Below are 15,056 nucleotides of genomic sequence, written 5' to 3' on the forward strand. Positions count from 1 at the left end.
CTCCCTTGTTGGTTGTGATTAATATACAGGCTTTATCCTATCAGTACAATTTAACTAGACCCAGTATGCATGTTTCAGACACATATTATGCAACAATGTTGCTAGTCATGGCTAGTTCGATACACATTAATACGTACGTTCTCACACAGATGTCCTGTCACTGGATGAATATTACAGTGAGTTTCAGATGTTCTAGTTGTTAATTGATTTTATATTTGTACTGACATGGAATAGACACGGCGGGCATGGCAGCGCGCATTTCTCTGTTAGCTTTTTCAAGGCAAGACGATTGTCCCCACTGGCCCAAACTATATTCATGAATGAAAACCAATCGGGTTGTGTTTCCCGATCACGTGATCTTCGGGACCAATCCGGTGTTTGTTGATATTTTCACTGTGAGCTCCGTATCTCATCCAGTGAAATCAACAGTCTACGGAGTACGGAGGGAGGTAACTTCGGTAAATCTCATCAAAGTACACATCGGAGATAGAGGGTGTTTTCATCTCCTCCAATCAGATTCATTATTTTAAAGGGCGCCAGTTATTGGTATTGTTTGTTTATAAATTCTCTGTGTGCTCCGTGTCTCTTCCAGTAAAGTCTGCAATCTCAAATATATGGATAGAGGGTGTGTTCTTGTTAGCCAATAAGATTGCAGTCATTCATGACTGCACAATACTATTAATATAACTCCGGTAAATATCATAAAAGTACATAACAGAGATATGGGTGTTTCCAACTCCTCCAGTCCAGTGCGTTATTTTAACAGTTGATCAGTTCCGGGTGTTAGTATTGCTTAAAAATAAAATGATAGAATTCTTATTACATCTAACTACTGGAACTTTAACACTATGAATATTTGCTCCAGATTGTTGATGCAAATATTTGCAGCCTGTTAGAGTAAGGGATGTTTAAGGCATATATATAGAGGGATAATTTAACTATATACATATATATTTGTATCTTTCTATTAAATATAGAGTATTGGTTGAGATTATAATTAGTGGGTGAAAATAGAGAAGCTTATGATATGTAGAAAAATTTAAGTTGTGCATTTATTATATCCTATATTGATTACTATCGGTTAATGGTCAGAAATGTATATAATAATTAGATACATAAGTAATAAACTATAATTTGCATAAAATAAAAATAATTGGTACTGGGTGATAATATTCAGGATTAATAATATTAGTTATGATAATAATATTATCTTCGTTAGGGATTAATCAAAGTGAAATTTGTTAAATTGTACATATAAAATGAGTGAGCCTGTGCATATCTAGTATGTGAATATCTATCCAATGTTAAAGATTAATGATTGAATAGATATCAAGATAAAATAAAACGTGGCTCTATGTGCTGTCGACTATGTGTCAATAAGAGAATTGTTAATAAAAGTGAAGTTTATTTAGACTAATATAACATGTCTAATTGTGCTATCAGAAACGTGACATCCAGGTGTGTGTAGAAATCTATGAATAAAATTGTGACAAAACCACATAATTAATAAAAAATACGTTGTAAGTGATTGAAAAGAATAACAACAAGTGAGTAGGTATATGTCCACACTAAATTTGATATGTATGAAGAATAATGGATTAATTGTTAATGTTACAGTGGTCCTCATCTCATACTATATCACGTGAAAAGGATTGTTCTGTAAATTAGGTAAAATCCTCCTAAGTTTATAGATTCATGACCTCTTCTATTCACCTATCATGGTATTGAGGGTTCTATACTTGGAATAATTCTTCTATTCTCATATAGATTGGTTCTAGTTCAAATTCTCATTGTTAATTAAATACTGGATAGTGATTTAAATGTAGTGTATGTATATGTTGTATAATAATCTCTTCCTGTTCCCTTCCTATATTGTCATTTAGGTTGTACTTTGAAGGATTCTGCTCATCGTAGTTTCATCCATTTGGTAAGTATGTTATTGCTTCATTTATCAATAACAACAATGTGGTATTAATTAGAGTTAATATTCCCTTTCAATAGAGGACATTAGATCAGAGACAAAAGTAATTTATATGTAAAAGGATATATAATTTATTACTCTTGATTCAACCCAATCCAAGGGGTGTTTATAGATTCATAACCTATTCATGTATTCTCGAAGTAAATTAAAGTTTTAGCCTCATCTAAGTTTTTTCTTAAATTCATAGATTAATCAAAAAATACTTAAAGGAATGGAGTATAGCTGTTGTTTTCATTCAAGCCTTTAGGGTTTAGTTTATTCATCAGGAAAATTAGTCTTGTCTCTTCTTTCAAAAGTTCTGCATCGAGGTTTCCCCCTCGAATTCCCATCTGAACATGTTCATTCTGAAAGCCTTTAAGACATTGGGATTACTGTAATGATATTTGTAAAAATGTCAGACTACTGTAGTAAGTGATTTAAATCTTGCCAATCTTGACTGACATTTCAGATCGTTCTGACATGTTCCAGTACCCTTACTTTTAAGGATCTCAATATCTTGCCCACATAGATATTACCACAGGGACATTCCAGATGGTATATTGGGCTCGATTCAGACCCGCTTGCTAGGTGTATATGCAAATTCAGCAAGGCAGGCGAATGCATGGCAAGGCATTAGCACGCCCACTATGTCTTAGTGTGCGATCACATTGTGTATGCAGATGCCCACCAGCCTGTGTTAAGACGCGCACATGCACACGTCATCTCCAGGGGGTGTATGCAACCATCGGTAACATCGAGTACCATTGGATGCGATCGCAGCACTTGTGGTTGACTATAACCTGTGGCAAGCATTGCGAGTGCTTCAGTGTAGATTTCAGTCAAGTGACGTACTTTGACACTGCCTCTTAATTATGCACGCCTCTGAAACCGGGTTAAGACACTCAGGCACACCTGCATTCGCACCTCAACTCCCCTGTTTTTAGCGGCCAGCCCGTCACCACCCCCAAACGGCTTCCCCTGTCACTCATTTAGCCAGGCTGTCTATGTGCAGTGAGCGAACGCTTCCTGATCTCTCACACTAGTTTGTGCACGTGCGCTGTGATGCATACGCATACACAGAACGCAAACAATCGGCTGGCTGCATGTGAACGCATCTTAGCGAGCGGGTCTGAATCAGGCCCATTGTCACTACTGTGGTGCAAGTAATGTAACTCTGAATAGTCCACTTCTTATTGTATTTGTCAAAAAAACATTTTCTTAGTACCATGTATTTACAGGCTTTACATTGTCCACACTTATATGAACATTTTTTATTGAATACTGGCTTCTTGTTTGTAGTCATGTGGCTGTGTTCCAATCTATCCTTTATATTGCAAGACCTTCTCCAACTTGGTTGTATTCTTATTAGAGATGTGCGGGTTCAGATTTACTCGGTTCTTATCGCCATTTTACCGCAAGTTCGGATTAGTTCGGATTTATTTTATTGGCTATCCAAAACACGTGATAGCTGATAGCCAATAAAATGCCGTTTTGAGATCCGAGTAAATCCAAGTAAAACCGAGTAAATCCGAACCCGCTCATCTCTAATTCTTATAAGTAGAATTGTCACCAAATCGTTATCAGTTTGTAGTACTGACCAGAGGCGGCTCCAGGGCTGGGGCTGCAGCGCAGTCCAAAATTTAAATAGGAGAGCCACACCAACTGCCAGTGAGTCCCAGCAGCGTTTGAAATGCCAGTTGGTGTGGCTCCTCTATTTGAATTTTGGACTGTGTTACAGCCCCACCTCTAGAGCCGCCACTGGTACTAACCAATGTTTCTGGAGGATATTATTGATTTCCAGTAAACATTGAAAGTCCCTACAAATCTGATTGGTTCCTCTTTCTGTTTTTTCACCTTTGGTTTCAGTAGTGTATCTCTTGGGTATTTTTCAGTCTCCTTGATTGTTCTTTTGATTAAGTTATTGCTATACCCCCTGCTTTTAAGCCTTTATCTGCATACACACACAATGATTTTGTTACCAACGATTTTGTGAACGATTTTCTGTCAGATTATCTGGCAGACTTTTTAAAGTGTAATGAACGATTTTTGCATAGTCCCTTAATGAAAATCGTTGAGTTGACAAATCAGACTGAACTACAAACTACAAACGTGAACGCGCATGAAAGATAATCGTTCATCGTTTGACTTAGAAAGCAAACGATTTTTTTAAACGATCATCGTTAAACAATATCGTTTAACGATAATCGTTCAAAAAATCGTTGCGTGTGTATGCAGCTTTTCAGTGAGTTGTTGTTACCAGGTTTTAAATTAATCTGGAGTGGAGCAGTTTCTTGATGACCCCATTACTGAAGGCTGAAGTGATTAGGCCTGTATATTGCTTAAGGAAATTTTGAGTTGGATTAAACATAAGTTGTACTGCTGTCATTTATACCCCTTTTACACCGGAGCTAAAACCCGGGTTTTTGAAGGGTTAACCCGGGCAGCTCCCTGGTGTAAAAAGGGAGAGAGTTGGATCGCCGGGTCGAGTGACCCGGCAATCCAACCCAGGTAACTAGCAGGGTTTAACACGGGCGTAGCCCGTGAAACCCTGCTGTGAGAACAGCGCACTCCGGGTCACGATGACCTGGAGTGCGCTGCTAGCCGGCCGATTGGTCCGGCTTCAGTGGCGCTTGGAGATGACGTCATCCCCAAGCGACCACTTTCACTCCGCAAAAGCCGGGTCCATGCAGACCCGACTGAGGTGTGAGCGGCGCTGACTCGGGAATATCCCGAGTCAGCGCCGGCAAAATTCCGGGTCTGATCCGGATAGGAACTTTGTTCCAACTCCGGGTCAGACTCGGAATTTAGGTGGAAAAGGGGTATTAGTTATTATGTTCTTCAATATACATCTGTTGCGGCCAAAGGACGATGTTGCCCCCCTTGTCTGAGGGCTTTATTACTACATCTTGCCATCTAGGAATTGTTTAACCACTTAACTGACAAATTCTTTTTCCAAAAACTGCTCCAAGATTGTCTGTTTCATTTATGATTCAATTAGGTCAAGAACATAATTTTAAACTTATTCATCACTATTTTATTTAAAAAAATTTTTTTTTTTTAAAAACACAGTGTACCATAAAAATAGCAATTTTTATGTTATACTGTAGTGATGGTCATTGACAGCTGTACCATAGATGGTTCAACTATCGTTAGAAGCCATCAATTGTTTAGCAATCGTTCAAGATCTGTGTAGACCACAACTGCCAACGTTTCCTAAATATCGATTGAGGGTTGCCATCGATGGTGCAACATTGATGACCACCAGCAATGGCAAACCACTTGTTTTCAGTCAGACCATTGACCAACAGTGCTGGACAATCAGGTGTGGCATCATCGGTCTAGGTGGGTTGTGTGTGCCATCTGCCATGTATCATCATACTACACCTCACACCTGCTGTATCACCCATCATGAAGCCTGCTCAGTGATGTGACATTACCTGATTACATCTACAGATGGATTTGCATCAACAGTAAAGAGTAAATAGTTAAGCTTGAAGTCTAGTGTTCAAAATAATTCCATGGGGATAGAAGAGAAACATTTTCACTTACTATGACACTCCAATAAGAAAGCTTGTATGAAATGGTCCTGAAAAATTGTACCAGATCTATCTATGCTGCTTATTTGCTGCACACATCTAATATCTCCTATAGGTATTTGAGCTCCAGAATTTAGAGTATACTTATCTACTCTCCCAAAATGTCTTTGAGATACCCAAATTTTCACGGCGTCCCATTGTTCCTCAGAATAGTAGATGGTCCTCCCACATCCAACTTCCTAGTGAAATTGGTGGGACAGTAATCATAATGGTACAAATAGCGGGTCTATGAGGAGGAGGCAGTGCTAATATGACCTGAGAAGCTCGTCATTGTGTCTCCTCTCTTCATAGACCCATGACTTGCATCATTATGCTGGAAAGGTATAGCGCCTTATTAAGTGAAGTGCCCGGCCCTGTGCCCATGAGGGAGCAGCAGCATCTCCTTTTGGGGCTTCTCCCAGAAGGAAAAATATAAAGTCAGCAAGTATAATTTATGAATCATCCGGGGAGGAGGTGAGACGGGGTAAAGCTGTCAGGGCTATTTCAAAACAAATCAAATAAACAGCATATAACCTACAGTATATTACAGATGGTACATGGGGAAATTGTCTAAAATGTTCGCAACCTGTAGGAACACTTTGTTGGCGGTATTGTGTTCACAGAGGTGTATTCTATATCTGATAGGCTTTCTTATTTGTCATTCCTTTTTGGAATAGTTTATTATCAGTTTAATGTCTGTACCATGAATAACTAAAGATCCATGGACATTTTACTCTCTCATCTAATTAGACGAAAAAAGTGGTTCTTGAGTCCGTAAAGTCTCTCATATCTAATGACTGGAAATAACAAGATCCTTCTTTTCCAATTCTTATATACTTTGTCTGATATCATATTATTTACAGGACAACAACCAAAATATTACATGTATGGGCAACTTTAGGGTAATGATGTCCTCTAACCTGTGAACATGACTACTATTTACTGAGTAACTTAAACAATGGATCCCCTGCAGGTTCCACCAGGTTATGAGATGTAGGGATACTTGTGCTCCATGTCTGTACTGGAGCTAATTATCGCTTCTGCTGATATGAATCAGCCTATTGTTAGCCTAGATATGGGCATGCGCTATTGTCCTGTACCTCTTACCCTCACCTCTGCCATCACCTCCACTCTCCCCCTCTAGTTTTACTTTAATAATAACAAGGAAACAGATGTGTTCCTGACAATGTTTATTACATACTGTAAACATGTCCTGCTTCAATAAATATAAACATAAAAACAATCAATACATATCTTCTGCCCAACTCTGTATAGCCTGTATTTCTATCACCATGCCCTCTCTGATATTGCCTGTGTAAGAACACCCCATTACAGGGTTTCAATTGCAAGTGGAGCCATGTGATTGGCCATGGGCAGTGCTAACATTATCTAATATATATAATAGGCTTAAATGTCCAGCTAACAGCTGCGCACTAAGGACCTGATTCAGACTTACACTATGCTGATCTTTATGTTGATTGAGCGATTTTAAGCCATTGCACATGCGTGAAAGTCACACTGCACATGCGGAACAATTAGTGATTACGTTCGCACAGAGGCTTCGTTTCATGGCTGTGCATAAATTAGCCATTCTGATCTCCTTCGCAGAATGTGAGCTCTCAGCATGTCAGGAGAGACGTAGTGTTGTGGCTGCCCGATCTGCATCAATATTCCAGATGTTTATGCTGATGCATGTCATTGGACATATGAGAAGGCAGCAGTGGTCGTTCCTATGCTGTGGTAAGTGTTGGAAGACATTAGCATGTTTTCACTAATGCAATCCATGAGACATTGCAGTTGCGATTCCATTAGCATACATTTTGGAATCAGGGCCTGAGACCAGAAGGGAGACTCACATCCCAATCCTCTCCCAGCTCTCATTGGCTGCCCGTCATCCTCACACAGCTTCTCTTCTTCCTCAGTGCCACAATAGGCCATTAGTGTGCTGGGCTGCAGGTCTCCACAGAACAAGATACTCACCGTGCACAACCCCACCATGTCATTCTTCTCCCGGTCACATGAAACAACCATGAGAGTCTGTGAGGGTAGCAATACATATGGATCCAACCTGTGATGTGTTCTCCCCTACCTGTGGCTCCCCCTGTGTTACACGGAATCTCGTGCGGGCTGTGCTTATATGTAAAAGGTTCATAGACCTTTGTGGCCACCCAGTGTCTGTGATGTACATGGGCATATATGGAGTGGCGGAAGCCCTTATTTGGAAATAATTGGAGGATCACACTGGAGATGGATCTCCATGCACTTCACTGACAGCAAGAGGAAATTCCATCCTAGGGAGATCCCTATACACAGTACCCCCTGCTCCCTGCTCATCTATTTACAATGTTTGTTTTTAACATCTTATAATAAAACATATAACTGATTTAAAATGCTACATTTTGGGTGTAGGAAGATGTCAGCCAGGCCTCCTGAGTGTGCAAAGATAGAGGCTAAAGATGGCAGAGTGAGAGAGTATGTAAGGGGAAACGTAAGAGGAAGGAGGTAGGAGTGGAGGAGAGAGAGAAGGGGGAGAGCATGTAGGGGGGAAGGAGAGGTAGAAAGATAAAAGGGGGAAGGAGGAGAGAGGGCCTGACTCAGAGATGGATGGTGCTGTACAGCCGCATGGAAGTGACTGTGCAATACCGTCCAACTAATATTCTAATGCAGCAGGAGGCGTCTGTAGGAAATGGAATAGTCTAATGTGGCAGGATCCATCTATAGGTAACGCAGGCCAACCACACCCCCGCTCTGCCCCCAAATGGCCGCAGCATGTCAATTATGCTGCAGCTTAGAGGCACAGCTTATTCGATTGGGGATAGGGGATTTGGGAGAGACCTCTGCACTAGGTTTAGGTTAGACAAGAATTGTTTGCACGAAAGCCCCAAATATATAGTGTATATCAATGGATGATTGCTCTATGGGGTGCTGCCAAGGACAATAAGAAGAGATATGAGTAGGGAGAAAGAAGGAAAGTATTGTCTCTTTGTTGGCGCACATATAGGAAAGAGAAATAATAAATACAATGTAACTTTTATTATATTAATGTTTAAAATTCACTTTGCCTTTTTAGTGAAATATTAAAAGTATATAGTAAAAAATGTGAAACAAGCTTATACCTTAAATGTCTTTGTAAGTATTAAATTATCAAACAGTATACTTGTATCTGTGTCCTTTATATGTTATATTTGTATAAAATTTACCTATTTGTTGGATTTATAATGTTAATGCACTATTCGTTGATTATTCAATAAATTGGATGTATTCTGTCATCAATTGGATATATTCTGTAATTACATCATTGACTATGTATTGAAAAAATGGGGGTTTCTAACTAAATTGTAATATAATTAACAAAACACCCTTTGTAGGGGGATTTCATATATCATGGATTGTCACATGGGAACATGTGTTCAGTATCCAGTGTAGGAATATTATACTCCCTATTGGGACAAAGTATAATCAACCATGTCTTTATGTGGGTTGTTATAACATCATTTGGTTGCCACTACATCTCCCTTTACTGGTATATATGAGTAACGTTATATGGAATTATATTAATAGTACACCCCATAGAGCTACCAGATTCAACAGCTATATACCATGTTTCCCCGATAATAAGACCTACCCCGAAAATAAGACCTACCCTTAATTTTGTAACCCGGTCCAAATTAAGCCCTACCCCGAAAATAAGACCTACCTGAACTCATTTTGAGCTGGGAACGCTGCAGAGACCAGCGTTCCCAGTCATGCAGTGCACGGGTGACGTCATGACGTCACCCGCGCGCTGAGGATCCTGTGCGGCCGCGCCTGCTGGATCATGTTAGATCCAGTCAGCGCACAGGTGAGAGCAACATCCCGGACGGCGGCGAGTCAGGTAAGTGCACTGCAATAAGGGACACTGCTACAGGGGGGGGCCTGCATAAGTGGTACTTCTACAAGGGGGCCTGCAAGGGGGGGGCATGCATAAGCGGCACTTCTACAAGCGGGCCTACAAGGGGGGGGCATGCATAAGGGGCACTTCTACAAGGGGGCCTGCAAGGGGGTGGCCTGCATAAGGGGCACTTCTACAAGGGGGCCTGCATAAGGGGCACTGCTGTCAATATTAATTAATATAAGACCTACCCCGAAAATAAGCCCTATGGTGTTTTTTTTAACAAAAAAAAAAATAAGACAGTGTCTTATTATCGGGGAAACACGGTAGTTGGTATGATTGATGCATATCACATTGTACAATTGATTTTAATCAATGTATATTCCCAATATAGCACCCCCTAAATAAATGGTTGATGTATGCATACATCTCTGAATCAAGCCCACTGAGATTGCAGATGCAGGAATGATCACCTCCATAGGGCTGGTATCCAATAACGCATTATCCAGATACTATAAGGTGCCCCATGAATTATCAAATAAAGGCAATAATTCTGAAATGTAAGCCCTTTGAAAGCTGTACCAAAAACATGACAGGCCTAAGGGGAGGTCCCAGCTGTGATAAATATATGGTCTTAGGGGGCCTTTCACCTTCTGATCTGCGACATCTTTATGATGAAGCAAAACCCCTAACCCAAACTGACTCTTCCAGAGCAGCTGCCATGGAAAATGGAGGATTGTGATCAACCAAACTGGCGGGCCTAGAAACAAACCCAGATGAACCCCCAGTGGAATAGCTGTGAGAAAAGAGCCCCCATACAACTCCTGGGAACTAGTCAGCAACTGCACAATGGCATTAGCCATGGACCTAGCCCCAGGCTGGTTCCACCACATCGGATGTATCATCCCCAGGCTGGCAGGCTGTGAAAATGTCCCACCAGCCATTTATAATGTCAGTATAAGAAAGTAGCTCCCCTGACACAGAGATCAGAAAGTAGCAAACAACCACAGGACAATAGCAGAACACAGATTACAGGAGGGGATGCTGAATTCAGAAATACCACCCCCATACCTAATATCTCAAGACAGATTACAGGAGGGGATGCAAACACTACCCCCTGGATCCAGTTATAAGACACAGCCACCTTCATCCCTAGTGCAGCCTTCCTGTCTGTGGTCAGTCACTGCACAGGATCCCTGGTTACTGTCTTCTGTGTCAGTGACCGCTACCCCAAAGTTCCCCATCTTAGGAAGCGGATGCCAGCATCAGAAGTACTGGCTCTCTCACAGCCACCAGCACTGTGTAAGTCTTTCTTCTTGTATATCTGATGTGTATCTCTCCTGAGTGCTGCAGCGGGCAGTCATACTACAAAACATATAGACAGGACTCATGCTGCCTGGCAATACATGAAACGGCCCCTGCACTGACAGGACATTTACTAAACACAAGATGATAAGGTGGGGATTGAGGTATGATCTTGTGATAGCAAACATAAAGGGAGTGCAGTGTAATGCTGGGTACATACTGGCCGACATTTCAATTGAATGGCCGATATATTGTGTGTGCACATCGGCCAGTGTGTACAGACTATTTGTTTGTGAACGATGTCGTTCACATACATCAGAGCCGTAACTGAACTTTTTGGTGCCCTGTGCCAGAGAGAGCATTGGCGCTCCGCCCCCCATTTTTTAAATATGGACATAAGATAGTGCACCTGAAAAAGGGCCATGGCCTCATGGGGAAGGACCAGGGAAGAGATATGGGAGGCCAGGAGATGCTGGGGATAAAAGAAGTGGAAGCTACAAATGAGAATGATAATAAACAGGAAAATTGACAGGCCCAAACAGCGCCCCCTGCCCTGCGGTGCCCCGTGCCATGGCACTGGTCGCACTACCCTAGTTACAGCACTGACATATATATCACATCGTCTGTCCCGCACAGCTGATGGCAGATATACCTGCAGATATATCTGCTCATCATGCTGTGTACAGTCAGCCGACTGCCCGTACACTTGCTGCAAATGCCACCGGGAAGGGGGTCGCAACGCAGTGGTGGTTGTTAAGTATGTATGAACAACCGTCATCTGCAGATATATCTTTCTGGTGCTGCTTACCCACCTTAAAGCTGGGTACACATTAGAAGACTTGCAAACGATGCAATGTCGTCAATGATTTCCCCTGAACTCCTAGACAAACAATATAGTACATACGCACTGTGCAATCTTAACAACGACCAACAATATATTGTGCATTGTTAATGATTTCCAAATCATTAGATCAATGACGATATATCGTTTGCTTACCAAAACACCTGACGACCATCTTAAAGATTTCTGCAAAATGTAAATAATGGGCTGTACTAGATGCATGCACAGATCAGTGAGATCCGGGCATGCATCTATGTGTAATAAAAGCTTGTAAAGTGTTAAAATAAAATAATGTGGAGTCCCCCCTAAAAGCACAACCAGCACCGTACTTTTCAGAGCTAGTCCTGGTTGTGTAAAGGAATACAGAAAGAAATGGGCGCTGTAGTTATAGGTGAAAGATACAATAAAAAGACGGCAGCTCAACCAAAAAAGAGGTGGCTAACCTTACTGGTGGATTCAGTCAGGAGATTCTTTTTTTTTTTTTTTAAACTCTTTTTATTGAGCAAATCACAGAGAAAACAGTACATTCCAATATTCAAAAATAAGGATTAACACATAACATACTTTTATAATGGGAACTGTACTATTTCAGAATAATAATATGATATAATAGAAAATTTTCTCATTATAAGAAAAGAAGGAATATAGAAGCAAGAGAAAAAAAAATATGGAACGCTTCACGAATTTGCGAGTCATCCTTGCGCAGGGGCCATGCTAATCATCTCTGTATCGTTCCAATTTTAGTATATGTGCTGCCTAAGTGAGCACCAATCAGGAGATTCTTAACGCTACATGGACCCCGGATGCTCCAACACTGTATCATCCGAGCGCTACCCTTTCAGTGAGCTCACAACGTAGCGGGACCTGACACGGCTGCTGAACGACTCACTTACATATGCCATTGCCCAGAGTAGCAGCGCTCAAGAGATAGAGCCTCACTCTTTCACTACGGGACTCAGATTCAACAGAGCGGCCAGCTTTCATTGTCGGAGGGGCAATCTGGACACTGCCCCCCACTCAGTGTACCCAGACAGAACAACGCTGATCCCAGGTACTTTATCTGTATCGGATAAATTGGATATCAGTTACAATATTCATGCTTGCTACATTGTGGAGGATTAATATGGATATCTAGATATTTTAAATATCCAAATGACAAACCATATCATATCCCTTTTCAAACCAACAACTAGCTAATTACCACATGTGTATTTAGCAAAAACCAAAGGAGGTTTTATTAAAGGTCAATCTATCAAAATCTACAAGTGACTTTTTAGACCTATAACTCCATTTGCATATTCATTGTTTTATTTTTATTTTATGTTTCTGACTTCTATTGTGACAAATGAATATGTTGCCAGTCTGATCTAATTCATGTATTTATCTATTCATTGATCTGATTTAGAGATATATTTTAGAGAACACTACTATTAATAAATATGCTTATTATTTGAATCTATTGCGCTCCCAATCATTTGTTTTTCTGGTTGTGCAAATACTGAGGACAAAAGATGTAGGGGTCCCCTGTATTATAGGGTGTGGGGAGGGGGGTTAGGTTTAGGTACCCCTGGGGGGAGGTAAGGGTTAGGTATTAGGGGGTAAGTTAGGGTTAGGCACCACTAAAGGAGAGTTAGGGTTAGGGGGGAGAGGGATAGCCTACTTACCTCCCCTGTCGGGATCTTCATCTGCCGGCCTTCCGGCGTCGGGATTTCAACGGAAGCCCGGCGGTATTACATACCCAACCTCCCCCCGGGATGTAGTCAGGAAGCCCCCTGCTTCCCGCTATTACTCCCATCCTGCCACCTGCTTCCCACTGTTCCCCCCATCCTGTCCCCTGCTTCCTGCTATTACTACTCCCATCCTGCCCCCAGCGGCAGAGTGTATGGAGCTTGTGCTCTGTGCGCTGACTCTGGTGGGGGGCGATAGGATAACCAGTCCCACCCTCACCTCTGGAACATACCTGTAACCCACCCTAGCCCCAGGCTTCTAGATATATAGTACTTCCCAGCCCAGGGACATACACTACCCACTCTACCACCCCCTCTCCTAGCTACAATACTGATGTACACTTATCACCGTACTTCCCAGCCCCTCAGACATAGTACCAAGAGACATATACTAAACACCCAACCTTCCACGTCTTCCCCAGGGACATACACTACCTACTCTACCACCCCCACTCCTGGCTACCCTACTGACGTGCACTTATCCCCGTACTTCCCAACCCCTCAGACATAGTCCCAAGAGACATATACTAAACCCCTTCCCCGTCTTCCAAGGGACATACACTACCCACTCTACCACCCCCTCTCCTGGCTACCCTACTGACGTGCACTTATCCCCGTACTTCCCAGCCCCTCAGACATAGTACCAAGAGACATATACTAAACACCCAACCTTCCCCGTCTTCCCCAGGGACATACACTACCCACTCTACCACCCCCTCTCCTGGCTACCCTACTGACGTACACTTATCACCGTACTTCCCAGCCCCTCAGACATAGTACCAAGAGACATATACTAAACACCCAACCTTCCCCGTCTTCCCCAGGGACATACACTACCCACTCTACCACCCCCTCTCCTGGCTACCCTACTGACGTGCACTTATCCCCGTACTTCCCAACCCCTCAGACATAGTCCCAAGAGACATATACTAAACCCCTTCCCCGTCTTCCCCAGGGACATACACTACCCACTCTACCACCCCCTCTCCTGGCTACCCCACTGACGTACACTTATCACCGTACTTCCCAGCCCCTCAGACATAGTACCAAGAGACATATACTAAACACCCAACCTTCCCCGTCTTCCCCAGGGACATACACTACCCACTCTACCACCCCCTCTCCTGGCTACCCTACTGACGTGCACTTATCCCCGTACTTCCCAGCCCCTCAGACATAGTACCAAGAGACATATACTAAACACCCAACCTTCCCCGTCTTCCCAGGGACATACACTACCCACTCTACCACCCCCTCTCCTGGCTACCCTACTGACGTGCACTTATCCCCGTACTTCCCAGCCCCTCAGACATAGTACCAAGAGACATATACTAAACACCCAACCTTCCCCGTCTTCCCCAGGGACATACACTACCCACTCTATCACCCCTCTCCTGTCTACCCTACTGACGTACACTTATCACCATACTTCCCAGCCCCCCAGACATAGTACCAAGAGACATATACTAAACACCCAACCTTCCCCCCCCCCTTCTCCAGGGACATACACTACCCACTCTACCACCCCCTAGACATATACTAAACACCCTACCCCCCCTTCTCCGTCTTCTCCAGGGACATACACTCACCACCCAATTCCCCAGACCCTTAGACATGGTACCCGGAAACATACACTATGTATACATACCTCTATATTATGCAGAATTTTCAGACTTTTTCTGATAGTGTCACTTTTTATAGACAGTAATTTGTATATTTGCAATTGACATTCATTGTCATTTCAGGTTATTTTTACAATTCATGGCCCCCATTTATC

The 15,056-nt window shown here is 42.4% G+C and overlaps 1 long non-coding RNA gene and 1 other non-coding gene across 2 annotated transcripts; one reads left to right on the forward strand and one right to left on the reverse strand.

Moving 5' to 3' along the window:
• Positions 1–410: 410 nt before the first annotated feature.
• Positions 411–8,652, forward strand: LOC148542915 (uncharacterized). The gene is made up of 4 exons (XR_015873726.1): positions 411–458; positions 1,884–1,927; positions 7,144–7,275; positions 7,458–8,652. It is a non-coding gene; the product is annotated as an uncharacterized LOC148542915 (long non-coding RNA).
• A 3,561-nt stretch (positions 8,653–12,213) lies between these two features.
• On the reverse strand, positions 12,214–12,320 carry LOC148542916 (U6 spliceosomal RNA). The gene has a single exon (XR_015875825.1). It is a non-coding gene; the product is annotated as a U6 spliceosomal RNA (small nuclear RNA).
• Positions 12,321–15,056: the final 2,736 nt, after the last annotated feature.

Source organism: Taudactylus pleione, unplaced genomic scaffold (genome assembly GCF_031769625.1).
Source record: "Taudactylus pleione unplaced genomic scaffold, aTauple2 ptg000007l, whole genome shotgun sequence".
Lineage (NCBI taxonomy): Eukaryota > Metazoa > Chordata > Amphibia > Anura > Myobatrachidae > Taudactylus > Taudactylus pleione.